The sequence below is a fragment of the Solanum lycopersicum genome, chromosome 12 (assembly GCF_036512215.1).
Source record: "Solanum lycopersicum chromosome 12, SLM_r2.1".
Lineage (NCBI taxonomy): Eukaryota > Viridiplantae > Streptophyta > Magnoliopsida > Solanales > Solanaceae > Solanum > Solanum lycopersicum.
Window position 1 is genome coordinate 34,677,023 of NC_090811.1, and position 16,622 is coordinate 34,693,644.

Here is a 16,622-nt window from a genome sequence, read left to right on the forward strand (position 1 = left end):
GACCATAATTAAATAATATGTAGACATAGATATTCATAATTATGTAGCTAATACATATAAAAATAACCGATATTACTATATTCACAAAGTAATAAAAATGAGGGAATAAAACTTCTAAATACATTTCAGACAAGAAAAGAATAGCGACAAAAACAAATTGTTACATGTGTAAACAAATAAACAATGACAACATATAATAATTTATTCCGTCTTTGATTTTCTTTGTGAGAAAAATTAAAATATAACTTATTCTAATAATTCTTTTGATTGAAATAGGATAATTATATCAATTATGTTTATTGTATAAAGTAGGATTATAGAGGACAAAATGACTAATATTGTCAATATGTGTAGCTAAGTTACTATTACAAGCCAAAGTTGAAACTTTTTTTTTTATAATAAAAGTAATTTCTAATTATGTTTCAAAAAACATTCTTCCAAGTCTTCCTTTGTAAGTAGATCCACCACCATGTTTCACTTTTAAAGTTATGTCAAAAGCTCTTTTTATATGCTATCAATTATTTTTTAACACAATTACCAATATATAAAAATATATTATTTAATTATAATAATATAAAGGTATTGTTAATATGATATTGTTCTATGTATGGTATTTTATAGTATTTATAGTCTTATCATGCCAAACAAAAAAATATTTACATCGAAAAGGAAAAGAAATCTAAACTATAATTGTAAGTTATGAAATTATTAACACAAAAATTTAAAGGGTATGAGTTGTGAGTAATTACTCTTTCTGAATATATAACTAGTAAAACTATCTGCAGGGGTAGCTTTAACAAATCGGTGGTCTAATGTCAAATTCGAATAGAGGCCTTAAATTATATTTTTTTAATGAAGTTTATTATAGTCAATTATTTAATTTTTCTTGAGACATAGAACTCATAAGTGTTTAAAAGGTGGGGACGTGAAGGGAGACATTTTACGCAATACAAAGCGAGACGTAAGCCTCGAGATAGGGGCATAAGTCCCATGGATCTACGGGGCGTAATCTCATGTATATTTAATTTTATAGTTTTATAACTATTAAAATAAGCAAAGGTAAATCTTTCAATGATTTTACAAATAATTTGGTTATACATAACCTATAATATACAGTAATTATATTATGATTTTTATTTGAGATAAGTATTAATAATCATAACAAAGAAAAAAAAGTATTATTATTACTATTTGAGAAATATCATTACGTACACTAACAACAAAAAATATGATCTAAAGCAAAAAAGCTATAAATAAAATTAAAAACGTTCGGGCCTAAGTTTTTTAGGCTCGGGAATTACGTCTTTATGATCGAGACTTACATCTCAAATTTTAGAAGATATATCTTATAGATCTACGTCTTTAATTTATGCCCGAAGCGTTATTTGTACGCCCCGCTCCGAGACTCGCCCCGAAAATCTATTTGAAAATGTTTTTGAAAACACTGTTACTCATATTTTTTAACAAATATATGTATAACCTATTATTTTTTTACAAACAATAAAAAAGAATGAGGCCCCTCAAATTTTGGGGCCAGAGGCGGTTGCTTTTTTTTCAAAAGGTGTAGAGCCGTCACTGACTACCCCTGCCTCACGTGAGAATTTAATATTACAGAATTTATAAAATAATACTTAACATCTATTCGTCATTAGAATTAAAACACTATATTATCTTACATGCAAGATAACATAGACGAACATCTATATGCAAAGGAAAATGATAATTGTAACATCTTATCATTTACCTTTCAATCAAACATATTTAATTTGATTTATAATTTATCCTTTTGCTTATTGGGAGTTCTATTATTTGATTTTTTGGAGAATCAAATGAACATAAACTTGAAATTTTACATTTTCTAATAAATAAATAATCGTTGTTGAAGAGTTAAATAAATTTAAAAAGGTTGAAAAAGTGAATGTATATTCTAATTTTAATGTGTTGAAAGTTCAATCATACATTTTTCTTTACATATATCATTTTAAAGTTCCCCCATTTAAATGTATCATAAGAAATTATTAAAATGGAAAATCAAACGAAGAATGTATCATATTGCACAACAATTCAACTTATTATATATACTTAAAAGAGAAAAATACTATATAAAAACAATTCAGTTTGTTTGGGTTTTTTTTAAAATCAGCATACCAAAGTGATGAAGTTCAGTTTGAAACTATACACTCCTATTTCAATTGCAGGGTCGAGAAACACATATATTACTTCAAAAAAAATATTTACAACTTGCTGTAAATTTGAGAATCTATCCACACTTCATATTAAGTATGAGAAATTAATTTATTGGGTAGTCATATATGTCTTTGGGATTAAAAGAGTAGTCATATTCCTCTATAGGTCATCCAACACCACATCCTTGAAGTCATGTCTAGAGTTTATTAATTCTTGTCTTCTTTTCCTGATTCACTTTGCACATTAAGGCACAATAAGGTTTTTAAGATATTTATGTCCTTACAATGACATACCAAATTTAAATTATGTCTCCAAGAGATGGTTGTATAGATTTTTAAGGGATATTTTTTTTATTGTACCTTCAACAATTTCAGTAGAGAAGACTTGTGTGAAACTTATGACAACAACTTTGCAGAAACATAATGCCACGATCCAAGCCTACACCTTAAACGTGGACGACACTCGAGATCCATTGTTGGTACCTTTCGAACCTTCATCTTGGTTACCTACAAACTGAAGACTATCCAGGCATACATAAGCATTAAATTGAAAAAAATGCTTAAAAATAGTTAAGTGAATCTCAAAATTTCCCTGAATATACTGAGTATGAAACATAAGTTTTAAAAAAAGTATTTTAGACCGAAAGACTCTCCAAAATTGTGTATCTAAGAAGCCTCTACTATAAAAAGATGAGTGTTGGGACAAGACTCACGACTCCTCAAAAGAACTTTTACTAGCAACATACATAATTGGAGTCCTTCGAACTCGAAAGATGATGAGCAGATGAAGTGTTCTAAACAAACTCTTGTTAAGGTACCTATGAACTTGTATTTGCATAATTGAATGATGCAAGTTAAATAAAATCAGTACATTAAATGTAAGAATATGTAATATAGCTGGATAAAAAATAACTGAATAAAAGGACTACGATATATATAGATATATACTCAAGTGAATATAAAGAAATAAAAATGTGAAATCATTTTAAACTTTACAAAAAATACTTACCTATATTGGAACTCAACATATTAAGCGATATAGTAAATATATACTTTTAACTCTATCTAGGAGATTCTATAACTGATAACCATCACTATGATCTACGACAGCTAGAATTATCCTATACTTTCTCGGGGTATAAAACACCTCAACTAAGTGGATCCACTAAACTCTTCCTGAAGGAACTTAGGATTCATGTAAAATGTATGATATTGTACCCATACATACATAGTCTATAAGGAATGTGTGTTGTCTAAACTCATTCTCATATCGGTGCTCAATACTAAAAGATATGTGAATCCTTTATTTTTCACTAGTACTTTTTTCTACATATTTTTTTCTACTAAGATTTTAACAAGACATATTATCCATGGACATCTGTAAGGGGTCTGACCCGGTTACTCGACATGGCACGGTTACAACAAAGTTTGCATGAATCACTTTGTTAAGGGCTTAGATGAGGATAAAATTAATTATGTGAGCGAAGTGTTAACATGGCTTAGAGAAGTCAAACAAAGTTAGAAAGACAATTTCATGACATGACATGGACGCTGGCAAGGCAGAAGACCATGGCATTGCATGAGTGCTGACCGACCTCGATTGTGGAGAAAGTTTGACATGTGAAAAACACACGGTCTGATCAAGTACGAAAAAATTAAGCTGAAATAAATGAAAGCATAGAAAAATATGAATGAAACTCAACAAGAAATAAATAAATGACACGAGTGGGTTAAAAGTTAGCATGACCAAGAAAAACACAGGCAAGGCAGCGGCAGAGTGTTGGTAGTGCGCAGACATAAAAAATGGGCGGATGATTCCGGTGGACTTTGATCAAGCAATAACTATACAACGTTTAGAAATTGCATTGAAGCCAAAAATATAGATGGAAATGACAACAAATGTGTGAAATTCAATCAACCATTAGTCACATGTCAAGCACATGCAGCGACGATTACCTTTTTATAACCGCTTGTGTCAAGATTCATTGCAACTTGTATATGATTTTTGAATTCAAAATTTGAATGCTCTTATCAGTTAGGGATGTCAAATAAAGTTCAGTTTAGTGTCTATGGTCATGACAAGTGTAGGGAAATCCGCATTTTTTTGATATTGCTCTAAAAAATTCTTTTTCTTGGGCATCTTCTATTCATAAGGATCTTACTCAATGCAATAGAAACTTAACGTCTACCCCACATTTTTTCTTTTTAGCATGTGTTAGAAAGCTATGCAATATAAAACACAAGGCTGCCACATGGTCTATAAATGTGTAGTCTTAGTGTTGAACGAAATAAGAGAGTCAAAGAGAAAAGAATTAAGTCTTGAATTTCACTAGACACTTAGAGAAAAACGTGAGGCTTTTGAATGGTGTCAAAGGCAGAAACCAACTTGTGATTGTGCCTCATGTTGAAGTTGAAGTTAGGATAAAATTGTTATCCTAACGAGTGAGATCCATTCTATTGTTTTGATTATTAATATAAAGGTTGGGTTTACCTGTAGTTCTTGTGTGCATTTCATTATTAAGCATCGAAAATTATTTCAAAGAAAAGCAAAAACAATATTGAACATTATGCAGAATAAGCTGCGAACAGGCTGAATCAAGAGTTGGACTTGATTGCCACATAATGGGTTAACCTCTGACACTGAATTCAGATGAAGTAATGTACCAATATGACAACATCCAAGGGGAGAGTGTTATGATATATTATGGTATGGATGTCCACTACACTAAGAAGTTAGTATGACTGATTATTTCCATTACTTTCCTTCATTATGAAGATAACCTCCACCTTTATAATGATATGAATATCCACTACACAAAAAAATTATTATGACTAATTATCTCTATTACTTTCATCCATTATGAAAATAACCTCCTGACTATTAGTATTGTAATCTTTCATCTCCATAACTTTCTCTATTATATTATATAATTTTTTTAAAAAAAATTCTTCTTTATATTGTTTTTATTCATAAGTTTTAAACTAGACACATATTTTTTTAAAAGATAAGAAAGCATAATACTCCCTTCATTTAACAAAGAATGACCCCTTTACTTTTTTGACAACAGTTTAATTTTAACTTTCCATATGACATGATTAAAACTATAAAAGTAAAGGATATTTTAGTATATTTAACATAACTTTAATTTTGAGTCATAAAATTAAAAAATTCTTTATTTAATTAAATTACGTTCCAATTAAACGAAATATCTTTTTTTAAACGCAGTGAGTATTAAGGAGAAAATCTCTTTTGGTATTCTTTTAGCTCTATGTTTTGAAATGTTGAAAAAATGAGCAGTGCAGAAAAGGTGTGTCTTTCTTTGTTAAGCTACTGCAAAACACTTGGAAATCTCAACCAAATCCATGCCTTCGTTTACAAATCCGTCCTTGATACCAACCCACTAATCACCGGAAAACTCCTAATACTTGGTGCCCTGCAAATTTCTGATGCTATTGATTACGCTCGCCGTCTGCTCATACACTATCCAAACTCATATGTGTTCATGTACAACACCCTCATCCGAGGTGAATCCGAGTCAGACTCACCCAAGAATTCAGTCAGCACATTCATTTACATGCTGCGACAATCATATTCTCCTCCTAATAGTTTCTCCTTTGCTTTTGTACTCAAAGCAGTGGCTAATTTACAGTGTTTAACAACTGGGTTTCAGCTGCATTGTCAATCTATGACTCGTGGGCTTGACACCCATCTCTTTGTTGGGACTACAATTATTAGTATGTATGCGGAATGTGGGTTTGTTGAGTTTGCTTGGAAGGTGTTTGTTCAAATACCTCAACCAAATGTTGTGGCGTGGAATGCAATACTTACAGCGTATCTTCGAGGGAGTGATGTAAGTGGTGCAGATAAAATGTTTTGTTTAATGCCGTTTAGGAATTTGACTACTTGGAATGTGATGTTGGCAGGGTATACTAAAGCAGGGGAGCTTGAACGTGCAGAGGGGTTGTTCTTGCAGATGCCAAGTAGAGATGATATTTCTTGGAGTACTATGATTGTTGGATTTTCTCATAATGGTTGCTTTGATGAGGTGATTCGGGTATTCAGGGAGTTGGTTGGGAGTGAAAGTAAGCCCAATGAAGTGATCTTGACGGGTGCTTTATCTACGTGTGCTCAAGCTGGGGCGTTAAAGTTTGGGATGGTATTACATGTATATATAGAGAAAGTGGGGTTGGTTTGGATAACTTCTGTGAACAATGAACTCTTGGATACCTACTCCAAGTGTGGAAATGTGTTGATGGCTCGTCTTGTCTTTGAGAGAATGCTTGGGAAGAAAACCATCATTTCTTGGACTTGTATGATTGCAGGGTTTGCAATGCAAGGATATGGTGAAGAGGTGATAAAATATTTTCATAAGATGGAAGAATCTGGGACCAGACCTGATGGGGTCACTTTTATTTCAGTACTTTATGCATGTAGTCATGTTGGTTTAGTTGAACAAGGTCATGAGTTAATCAGTAAAATAACAGAAATTTATGACATTGAACCAACTATTCAACATTATGGTTGTATGGTTGATTTGTATAGTAGGGCTGGTCAGCTTCATAAGGCATATGATTTTGTGGTTCAAATTCCAGTTCCACCCAATGCAGTTATCTGGCGAACACTTCTTGGGGCTTGCAGTTTTTTTGGTGACATTGAAATGGCTGAGAAATTCAAGGAAAGACTCTCTGAGCTGGATCCAGACAATTCTGGTGACCATGTTTGTTGTCCAACATTTATGCATTTGCAGGGAAATGGAAGGATGTTGCCATGGTGAGGAGATCAATGACTGATAAAAATTTGAAGAAAATACAAGGTTGGAGCACGATTGAAATAGACAAGGTCATGTACAATTTTGTTGCATGTGATAAACGAAATGAGATTACTGAAGAAACTTATAATAAGCTAAGTGAGATAATGTTAAAACTTAAAGTAAAAGGTGGTTATATTCCAGTGGTAGGCAGTGTTTTTCATGATATAGAAGAGGAAGAAAATGAAGATACTGTGTCTAAGCACAGCAAGAAACTTGTTGTTACTTTTGGTATGACAAGGTTATGTAAGGGAAGCACCATACGATTTGTAAAGAATTTGAGGGTGTGCAAAGATTGTCATAGTTGTATGAAGTTGATATCTGAAGTCTATGGATTAGAGATTGTGGTTAAAGACATAAGTAGGTTTCATTCTTTTAAAGAAGGTTTATGCTCTTGCAGAGATTATTGGTGAGGGATGATTCATGGTCCAATTGAATTGGCAATGCTCTTATTTTCTGGATAAACATGTTGAGTGAAAACATAAGACCCACATTTTGGATGACATGGAATCCTCCATGCTTGACATCGAAATGAAAGAAAATGGAAAAGTAGTCAAACATGTCTGTCAACTAATTGACTTGGAAAAGGCTACTGCATCAAGCTCCTTACAGATCTTCTGGTATGTCATATGAGGACTCTGCTTATTTAATAACTAAAGCATAATGGCCCTGAACAATATTGCAAACTTAAATTTGACTTTTACTTGATACAAAAGGTCTGTTCACTTCCAGAGCCTCTGGGGATGTTGTTCAAGTTATTTTAACATTCTAGTCTTGTTAATTAGGTAGCAGATGCAAATGAAAATAGCATGAGGCTAACAAATTAACCTTACAGCAACGTCGATAGTAATAGATTGGTAAGCCTTACATTTTATGACTGAAAGACATAAATGTCTCTTCTTTGAACTGCATGATGTAAGGAAAAGAGGATTACAACAAAAATGTGTCATGGGTTGTAATCTTCTGCTCTGCAAAATGTTCTTGTTTGTATGCTCAAGGTAATTGTTGTTCATATTCCTTCCATTCGCATTGGGGGATTGAATGACGAGCTGTACTGTGCAATAAGAGGTCTGGACCTGGAACATTAAAAAAAATTTATGAGACCGTCCATAGGTATAAATTTATGAAAAGGAATTTGAAGACAAATCAAGTGCATTTTCACTTTCTTTTATCTTTTACAATAATATGAAGACCAGAGTTGGAAATTCTTGTCCTTTTGACTTTCCTGGTTCTTGTTTTATGACTCATGAACAATATGACAGCAGTTATGAATCCACCCCTCCATCTTGTCTTTTCAAGGACAAGTTACCCAGTTTGTTAGTACCTGAAGATTAGCATCATCTACAATGATGCATCATTGTTGTAGTTTGTGAAATTTTTAAATGCAATTTCCTAATCGGTTTCTGTATGCTTCTCTTTCGAAATCAAGCATAGCTATCATTTTGCATCTTGGATGTCCCTCTCCGTTTTCTTTTAACATTTGTCCAAAGGTTGTGCTTTTGTTTTGATGCTAATTCTTTGTTTTTTTCTTTTTCCACGATACATTTGTTAATGCCTTTTTCTTTATGTCCCTCTGCATTAGATTATGTATATAAATTTGTTAATAGGTTTAGAGCACTAATTTCTTTATAGGAGTACTATTCTTAACACTTCCAAAACAAAGGAATCAGTTGAGGGAGGGTTGAATGGTTCTATAGTAGCATGTCACAGGCAGATTTCTCGGTAATTAAAAAAAATGAACCTAGACCATTCCTACTTTGCAGCTTTATGATTCTTGTTTATAAGAAGGCTCAACAGCTAGCTCTGTGATACCTGCTGGCCTAAGATTGACATGGATGTTAGATGGACAACCCAATTGCAAAGCTTTTGAATTCTTTCTCGAATAATTTCTTGTTCTTGCAGAATTAGAAGCTAAAATATGGGGATCTGCTGGGTATTATCCATTGGCTAAAATTTATATTTTTGACTGCTAGAAAAGATTACCAAGGACATGAATTAGATAGGAAGGTGTGTTAATATGTAGTGTAGTGTGTCTTTCCTAGGGTGGTTGGTACTGTAGTTCTTATTTTTATTATCCATCATTATGTATCATTGTTTTCAATAATATATCCTAGTATGTTGTTTATTATGTTGCGGTTATTGCACAATTCTTTTTGTTGTTGTTTTTGTTGCTTGTAATTTGCTATATTTTCTTCTTTGTTTCTAGAATTGCTGCATTTAAGCCAAGTCTTCTGGATACAACCTTTCTACCTCCACACGAGGTAGTGGTAAGGTCTACGTATATTTTACCCTCCCAGACCCCACTTCACTAGGTATGTTGTAGTTATTTGAGTCCTAGTACATCAAACTTCAAAGTTGGAAATTTTTGTATAGAATTGGATTTCACCACATTTGCAAATGCTACGAACAAAGATGTGTGATATTTATGTATTATTGTAGGTATTGTCTGCTAAAAAGGGACACTTGGGAATCCACTACTTTCTTCTATGGCTGATGTAACTCGTAAAAGAGCCATGTTCCATGGTAATTCTATGCCCCGTCAAGTCATTTTTTTGGAACTTGCTTAATAGATCCTTGTTACACGAGGTCTTTAGGTTATAATTTCTTATCACTTATATCCATCTTGTGAGTCGAGAGATGTTATCTGTAATAGGTAGTCTTTGTAGCAAAATCTTATAGGTTAGTGAGGACTGAGGAGCACCAACATGCAAAGATCCATGCAAAATTTCTGTTTCCAAATTAGGGAAGTGGAAAAGACAGATAGGGAGAGGAATATACTTCTTTTTAGAATGGTCGAAATTTTATGCCAAACCCTTTTTTCAGTTTTCTTTAGAACCAAACAAGAAATGAGTAGAAGACCAGACTAAAGGAGATTTTACTTGTGTGATTCAATTTGACTTTACCATCAAGACTGGAGCTGGACAAGACGTCTTTGTTTGGATAAATATAGTAAAGTGTGACTCCAAATATCATTGAGAGCATAACACAAAGCTGCAGGTTCTTGTGTTCTTGGCTTCTTGTTGCTTTCTTGAATGGTCTACCCGACCCTGTAATGTCCTTCAAGGGTTTGTCCAACTCAGTATGGTGCTTGATTGACGGATACTGATCCTTACTCTAGCATTGTAGGTTCTCCAAAGAAGTCAAAAGCAGCGATGGAAGTCCTTGGGGAGACCAAAAGGAGTGAGCAACTATGTTGAAGTCCCTGGTGTTGCTCTGCCCCAAGAGGAAGATCATTCGGATTGGTGCAGATCACCTTTCAGATTTCTGTAAAAGATATCTGAGCTATATATCCTATGATGGTTGTCAAATAAAGTCCTCAACACTTTATTGATTAAGGGTCAGTGGTTAACATGACCTTTATGTTGATTTTGACCAATATACAAAGACATCTAGGCTCTACCACTCTTAGTCCATCCTAAGAAAAGAGTTGTGTAGGAATACCATTGTAGGACTTGGTACATTCTTAATCACAAAAATGAATATTTTGGTGATACAACTCTAAATGATTTTTTTGTGATATCTTTAAGGAATCCATCGTAGGAAGTTGGGGTAGCAATATGTACAGTTTGATAACTTTCACAACCCAATTTGGACATTTAGGGGCCAATTTACAAGAATTAGACAAATTTATCAGTAAACTTTCCGAGTCCATTTTGGACATTTAGGGGTCAATTTAAAATAATTAGACAAATTTATCAGTATACAGTTTGACAACTTTCAGATTTCATTTTGGACATTTAGGGGCCAATTTACAAGAAAAGACAAATTTATTGGTATACAATTTAACTTTCAGTGTCCATTTTGGACATCTAGGGGTCAATTTACAAGAATTAGTCCAGTTTGGACATTTAGAGGTCAATTTACAAGATTCAGACAAGTTTATCAGTTTGAAAATTAATAATTGTAATCACGAAACAAATATAAAGAAAAATGATTTCCTTAATCAAACTTGTGAGTCCTGATTCTCTCTCTAATTAATAGATAAGAGGTGCACCATACTTGTGTAACTTTGCAGGGATATTATGAGGTAATCAGTAGTTTAGTTTATCTTTAGGGGCTTGAAATAATTGAGGTCGCCCATAGTATATGCAAGTGGAGTATGTCTAATTATACTTCCTTGAAAAGACATTTCGAATATCCTGTAAATTCTTAGGATATCTATTAACAGATCAAGTATGTTGGATTGTTCTTCATAATCAAATACATTAAGAAGAGCATACATCCTTTTACGGAGACCGAATACTTAGAATATCTATTAAGAGATCAAGTATGTTGGATTGTTCTTCATAATCAAATACTTTAAGAAGAGCATACATCCTTTTAGGGAGATCAAGTCCCAAGTATCTTAGTTCGAGAAATAAGCTACTAAAAACTATCGAACCATGGAGAAATCTTAAACGAGAAGAATAAAAAAGATGTTGCAAACAATACTATAATAATATAAAGTTAAAAGTTTATGTTATAAGAAAACTGATTTTTGCCTATAAATGAGGAAAGACATTTTAGTCCAACTATTTGATGAAACATCAAAAAATATCTTGGTCATGAAAAATGTAAGTAACCTTGGGAATTAAATGGCCTTAAGGCTTATTATACAAAGAGAAAACACATGACAAGATAATTGAGATGGACATAAACACAAAGCTTAACTGGCATGAGGGGGAGCTTTGAAGACCTTGTTTTTGAGATATTGAAGAAATGAAACCACCTTGTCATGAGGGGGAGTGATTCCTTTAACTATAGGCAAATCAATTAGAGTAGTGACCCATGAGTATAACAATGGTGTATTCTCTTCTTCCAATAACTTGAAACCAAATACTTCCTCTTGTACTTTGTATGCCCCTAATGTAATAACAATCATAATATCCAGCATACCTATGTTGTTCATATTACTTGTTATCCCCAGTGAGAAGTTATTAATTCCATCTTCCAGCACACTCAATTTTGCGTAAAATCTCTTTAATGCTTCTTTCCCTCTGAACACCTTCAACATGCAATCATACACCTGCATGCACATATAACCATATCTCAAATAATTAGACAATCGAAAAATATATGAGATGTGTTTTATCATATTTTAATGCACTATTTCTTATCTATTTTTTTTTACGTGAAACCATTTTAGAAACATTAAGGACATGTTTGAACCTAGAACATAACCAAGATAACTTCTTCCTTCCCTAAACAACTATTTGTATTGCCTTCTCTCTAACAGGCAACGGGAGTTGCTCCAAATTAAAGTTATAAAGGTTTAATTTTTCCTTCAATTATGCAAAATAAGACAGTTTGTCCTCCATCTTAAAGTTAGTACTCTTAATTGTGAAAGACTTGAACAAAAACTTGTATTGGAGACGATGAGGTTAATTAGACTATTTCAAATAACTTTTTTTATTTTATATATAATGTACATGTTATGTTTTATTATATAAAGTTATTACATTTATCAGGCCTGTCTCAATAAGTTTGGGAGCCTTAAGTAAAAATCTTCATAGATATTTTACATACTCAAAGTAATATGAGTGAAGTCTCGAGAATATAAATTGTACGCAAATCTTACGGTAAATAATGAAAATAATAAGATAATGTTTAGAATAAAAGAAGTTCATTCAAAAATTTCAAAAGTTTATATAATGATATTGAAATAGTAGTGTTGAGTTTGATGTGTTGATATAATGATATTAAAACAGTATTGATCATTTGACAAATCCAATAATGATTGCATAAAAATACAAAGGGGAATACAAAAGATGGATGTATCAACAGTAATGCTGGTTCATTATAATCACTAAGATATATATAAGTCAACTAAAAAAATTATATATGGATTTGTTTGTTTAATGTGTATTTGAGAGGAAAGAAGAAGTGTTGAATACATTAATAGTACCTGGTGAATGTATGAAGCCCAGAATCGAACTTTAGCTCTTTGGTATTGATCTTGTGGAAAGAGTGGTGACTCATTCTTCCATGTCTCATCAATGTATTCAATAATTACAGAGGACTCTCATATTGGGTTTCCATTATGAACAAGTATTGGTACATTCTTGTGAATGGGATTGTATGTGAGCAACAATTCACTTTTGTTCATCAAATATTCTTCCACATACTCATAAGGTATTCCTTTTACTTTGAGAGCTAGTTCTACCCTCTTTACATAAGGGTTAGCCCACATTCCATGAAGAGTAACCTTATTTTCCTCTTCCATTTTCTCTCACAATTAACATCTAATGTTGAACATCTCATACGAATTCTTGAGGTTTTGGTTTAGTCAACCATATCATACAATTCTTTATTCCTTGAGGACAAAGGAAAAATACTACGTGTCCATCAAGATTCATGACATAGTGTTGGTGTCATATGTAATAATGGACCCCACATTTAAATTAACTTAATTTGGCTTGAATAGATTTAACAAAAATTAATTATCTAATTATATATACACGTTGAATATAGATTATTTCAACTTGCTTAGAAAAAAATTAAAAGATTTTATTTATTTTGTTCTACTATAAATATTTTTTTTAAAATTATGTCATTCGTCTCTGCTTCATCCTATTTTGGAAAAATTACTTTAGTTTAATTAGTATATGAGTTTTTGAAATTTTTAGAACCGTTTTAGCTATAACTTTTTAATTCAAATTCATACACTTTAGTTATAACTTTATTATTTTGAATGTTTGTAATATTTCATTATATTTTGTATCCAGTTTGAGAAAAAAAATCAACGGTCAATGAAGAAACATAATCACAGACATCAATGTACATCTTCACATTAAATTTGCGCCAACAAAAAGATGATCTAATATAATACAAATATATTACATATACTCTTTTTAGCGTGTAAATCATTTATCAATACAACTTATAATTTATCTATCAATATTATTAATATTTATCAAGTATATGTTTTATACTTAATGAATTAATCTAATATTATTTATTTAATAACACTTTAAACAAATTTGCAGATAAATATTTGTCATGACCCAAAAAAATCACAAGTTGTGGTGGCACCTATTCTATGTTTTCAACCGATGGGTAAACCAACCCAATAAGTTTATCAATTCAACTTAAACGTGAAAAGGTAAGTAGCAAGCTAATATCTAACATACTAGTCTTAAAAAAGTAAATGCAAAAAAATAAAATAACACCCCCGAGATTTAGTGTCATAAGTACACTTCTACAATAGGATACAAGTCCAAACTAATATTGTCACAACCCAAACCGGGTTGCGACTGGCACCCACACTTTCCCTCCTATGTGAGCGAACCAACCAATCTAACCTTAACATTTCAATATAATATAAACAGAAAGTAATGCTGAAGACTTAAACTCATTAATAAAATCAATAACTATTATTATTCAACATCTATTATTCCCAAAACCTGGAAGTCATCATCACAAGAACATCTACTTTAAACTACTAATTCTAAGAGTTTCTAAGAAGCTAAAAATACATAAGAAGCTAGTCCATGCCGGAAGTTCAAGGCATCAAGACATGAAGGAGAAGATCCAGTCCAAGCTAGAAGCGTTAGCTCACCCAGAAGATCCGGTGTGACGAAGACTGGCTTGAGTTACTGTTGAGTCAAAGATGACGGCACGTTTGCTGCACTCCACAAATAACAAGAAGGAAAAACATAAAAGTAGGAGTCAGTACAAACACGGGTACTTAGTAGATATCATCGTCCAACTCAAAATAGAGAACAGTATATATCAAGTAATATCATAAATCAACTATAAAACTCAACATGTAGCAACAACAAGTACTATAATCATCAGTAAGTACCATCAAGTTCATCCATGAGGGCTCAAGCCTCAATACCATACTCATTTGGGAATTTGGTTCATTAGATTGAATATATTATCATCTTTCAAGATTCATTATCTTTCTTCCTCTTGTGTCGGTACGTGACACTCTGATCCCCTACTACTATGTGTCGGTACGTGACATTCTGATCCCCTAATTCTATGTGTCGGAACGTGACACTCCGATCCCCTACATGTGTCGGAACGTGACACTCCGATCCCCTACATGTGTCGGTACGTGACACTCCGATCCCCTACATATGTCGGAACGTGACACTTCGATCCCCTACTTCTATGTGTCCGAACGTGACACTCCGATCCCCTACATGTGTCGGAACGTGACACTCCGATCCCCTACATGTGTCGGTACGTGACACTCCGATCCACTAATACTATGCGTCGGAACGTGACACTCCGATCCACTAAATCTATGTGTCGGAACGTGACACTCCGATCCACTAAATCTATGTGTCGGAACGTGACACTCCGATCCACTAATATCATTCTGTAAATCATCAAGCCTTCTCTATACCAAGGCATCCTCAATCCCATTACTTTAATTCACCAAGCCTTCTTCTATACCAAGGCATCATCATTAGTAATGTATATTAAAGTTTCTTATCAAGATTTGGGATTCAATATTTTCATCATGCTTATCTTATCACAATCACATAATCATATTCATGCAAACATACAATTAAGCATATAGTAGGGTTTACAATACTACCAATACATATCATTCACTATTAAGAGTTTACTTATGAATCATGAAAACCATAACCTACCTTCACTGAAGAATTGGAATCAACAAGAAATTTCCCAAGCTTTGATATTCCCTCTGCCTCTTGATCGATCAATTTCTCTCTCTCCTTGTTGTCTCTATTTTCTTTATTCAAACCCTCTTTCTTTTACCCTAGTTAACATATAATTAAGTGTAAAAGATGGCAATAATACCACACTAATTAACTTAGGGTTACCTCCTTTAACCCCCAAGATTTTGAGTTATTAATATAAACACACAAAATCTATAATTAAGGAAGGAATAGTCCAAAAACGTCCTTTAAAACGTGTAAGGAAATCCGATTCTGCCTGGGATTTGCGCAACATGTGACGGGCCGTCGTGCCTGCGATGGTCCGTCCTGCAGGTCGTCGCAAGAGTCAGAGAGTCAATTTCCACTGAACAATCTATGACGGTCCGTCACGCCTGTGACGGTCCGTCCTGCCATTCCGTCATGAAGTTCAGAGAGTCGATTTTCAGTACCCAATTTCAGATTTTCTAAGTGTTTTGAAACGAGACCCTGCGACGGTCCGTCGTGCCCATGACGGTCCGTCGTGTGGTCCGTCGCTTCTGCCAGTTTTTCCAGAAATAAAGTCTGCTGCTCAAAACGACTAAACAGGTTGTTACAATAGATACCAATTTACCCATCGTTCGTCCCCGAACGATCACAAGAAGAAAAACAAGGGCGGGAAGGAGTACCTGAATCTTTAAACAGATGTGGGTGTCTTTCTTGCATATCTGCCTCCTTCTCCCAAGTGGCTTCTTCAACCAGTCGATTCTTCCATTGCACCTTGATGGATGCAATCTCTCTTGACCTCAACTTGCGAACTTCTCTATCTAAAATAGCAACAGGCTCCTCCTCATAAGACAAGTTCTCATCAAGCAAAATTGAATCCCAACGGATAATGTAGTTTCCATCCCCATGGTATCTTTTCAACATCGACACATGGAATACCGGATGCACTCCGGACAGCCCTGGAGGCAAGGCTAACTCATAAGCCACCTCTCCTATTCGCTTAAGTACTTCAAATGGTCCAATGTACCTTG

The 16,622-nt window shown here is 33.4% G+C and overlaps 1 pseudogene; it reads left to right on the forward strand.

The window, feature by feature from the left end:
- Positions 1-5,476: 5,476 nt before the first annotated feature.
- LOC101267591 (pentatricopeptide repeat-containing protein At1g74630-like) lies at positions 5,477-7,407 on the forward strand (annotated as a pseudogene).
- The last annotated feature ends 9,215 nt before the right edge of the window (positions 7,408-16,622 follow it).